This window comes from Myotis davidii, unplaced genomic scaffold, assembly GCF_000327345.1.
Source record: "Myotis davidii unplaced genomic scaffold, ASM32734v1 scaffold196, whole genome shotgun sequence".
NCBI classification, from domain to species: Eukaryota; Metazoa; Chordata; class Mammalia; order Chiroptera; family Vespertilionidae; genus Myotis; species Myotis davidii.
Genome location: NW_006288258.1, coordinates 3,662,031 through 3,665,099, shown reverse-complemented (window position 1 = coordinate 3,665,099; position 3,069 = coordinate 3,662,031).

Genomic DNA, 3,069 nt, shown 5'->3' with positions numbered 1-3,069 from the left:
GCGGGGATTGGGAAGTTCATATAGTGGAAACATATAACAGTATAACATGCAGCAATAAAAAATACTGACGTTGATGTGCATGTGTGTGTTATCTCACTGTGAGTGGATTCAAAATATATAATGTTGGGTGGGAAAAAGTGAGAAAGAAACAAGAATATAACAGAATATCATTTTTCTAAAACAAAATATCCTGTAAGCAAGCATATATAGATATGAAAGGAGAGGCTGAGGTAGAAAAATTTATAGCCTCAGATAAAATCAACCAATTTGATAGTGTGCCATGAGTTGAGGACTCTAATTAGCTAACTTAAATAGAAATGAGACTTATAAAACAAAAAGCAAACAGTAAAATAAAATATACCTCAATGAACTGAAGATGTTGAATTTAATTTTTGTTTATGATTTTTTTAAATCTCCTTGACATTAATGTGAACATATTCAAAAGAGAAAGATCATTAATATTGGCAAATGTAAAAAGTGACAGGAATAGCAGAATGAGAAGTAATGAGATATTAGGGTTTGACCTGATAATACAATAACATAGGCAAATATTTAAAGATAACACCTAATAGTCATGAGTAAATGGCATGAAGGAATCCAATGCACAGTGATAGAAAAACACTAGCAGAAATTGTTCAAATACATGCATATGTCACCTAGAATTCTAACTCTGAGTTGACCTCGCATACATTCCCAGAGGTAAACAAATGGAGAATTTCCATCACATTAATATTTTTAAATTGGTTATACCTCAAAATTTTATTTAATGACATGTACTAGAGATAAATTTTCTGGCCTTCCAAATTAAATTCTGATTTTATAATAATTTTTTATTATCTATAGTTCAGGGATTATTAACCATCTTTTTATGGAATGAACCCATGTGTAGTATGTGAAGCCCTTGATTCTTTTCCAGGATAATTTTTATAAAATCTAATAGTCATTTGTAAATATGAAGAGGTTTTACTATCATTTGTGGTTCTCAGCAGTAAAACAATTATAGGTTCTAGATTTTTATAGACAAATGAAATTTGGGCACAGGGGGAGGGGGTGTCCCTCAGCCCAGCCTGCACCCTCTCCAATCTGGAACCCCTTGAGGGATGTCCGACTGCCCGTTTAGGCCCAATCCCACCTAAATGGGCAGTCGGACATCCCTCTCACAATCCAGGACTGCTGGCTCCCAACCGCTCACCAGCCTGCCTGCCTGATTGCTCCTAACCACTTCTGCCTACCAGCCTGATCACCCCCTAACCCCTCCCCTGCCAGCATGATCAACGCCTAACTGCCCTCTCTTGCCAGCCTGGTCACCCCTAACTACCTTCCCCTGCTGGCCCGATTGCCCCTAACTGCCCTCCCCTGCAGGCCTGATTGCCCCCAGCTGCCCTCCCCTGCTGGTCTGGTCCCTCCCAACTGCCCCCCTCCTCTGCCGGCCATCTTGTGTCCACATGGGGGCAGCCATCTTGTGTGTTGGGGTGATGGTCAATTTGCATATTACCTCTTTATTGTACAGGATTATTAGATAGGATACAGGTTACTGTAAATGTTTTTGCATGGCAGCAGCTCCTCAGGCCCATGAGTAGCTCCTACTACCCTAGTTGCCTAGCAACACCACTTTAATCACAGACAACCTGATAGTCAATAGAATTGGAAGAGGCAGAAGTTGAAAATGGAAAGTATGGTAGTTATTTGTCCAGACTGAGCTTTGCCTGTTTTTTTATAACTTCTTGTGAAAATGCTGGCCTTGGGAGTATTTTTTCTTGTTTATAACCCCATTAACGTAGTAGGAATCAGGATATTGGTAAACTCCGTTGCATCTATCTTACCTATTTATAGGCAGGAATGAGCTCAGGCAGCCTGAAGCGATTGCTTGGAGTACTTTAGCCTTGTGCAGGTTCAGGCAGAGTTAAGAATAATCGTTTAAAAAGCATTTTGAGAAGTCAAGCTTCAATTTTTCTCTTCTATCATAACATTTAATTATATTTTGAATCAATCTAGTCACCTGAGACACTGAATAACACCCTCCCCCTTTTTCTTTTCCATAATGGATGTGGTTTTGCACCCTGCTGTTTCTCCATTCATTCAGTTAATTGGTCATCTTTAGGCCATGCATGGTGTTAGATCCAAAAATGTAGGGGTGAGTAATAATACTCTGGTCTTCCTTTTTAAGCTTTTCTGCCTCTCTCCTTTTCACAGTTAGCAAGAGACAGAGGACAATGAATCGTGTGATGTATGCATGGTGCCAGTTCAGGACAGCATATTGTCTTTGATGAAACTTTCCTTGTATTCTAATTTCAATAAAACAGTTTCAGGAAAGAAACATTTTAATCAGACACCTCTATTTTTAGAATGGCATTTTATAGTAATTACCAGTATACCCCATTGTATTGCACTCAAAACCTGTCCTTTCACCACTCTTGGGAGTCTACCTCCCAGGTACTTATATTCCCTTTCATCTCTACCTTCCCTATTATTTATTCTCTTACATCATAATCACTTTATTGGCTCTAAAGGTTTTTTCTTTTCTTTTCAAATTCTCTTTTATCCTCATTCTATTTTAAGCAAGTGTATACAATTTATAAAAGCACTGTGCAATGTGTTTTCTTAGTGCAGTTGCATTTATAAACTACGGGTGTGATTTCATGAATCTGTCATAATGATTCACTCTGCAATGCAAAATCTTCATAGCATTATTAATCCACAACTATGCCATACTTGAAAGAAAGTATGTAAAACTATGTAGTGTGGGGTGGGATTAAAAAACCACATGGTTAGTTATTTTACCATTGAGCTTGAAAGATCAAATTGAGGTTGTTTTCTTTTTATTTAAAATTTTTAATTTATTATTGAGGTTATTTTAAATCTAGCTACAAAATCTTATGGTTGGGTTTTCTCTCTCTCTCAAACACACACACACACACACACACACACACATGCCACTACTACCATCAACAATTCCCTTTATTCTAATTTTATATTTACCATTTACCACCTTTGCTTTAAAATATTTAATATTTCTGTAAATTTATTTTCTGCCTTTTACATTTATATTTAACAAAAATTTTATATTAC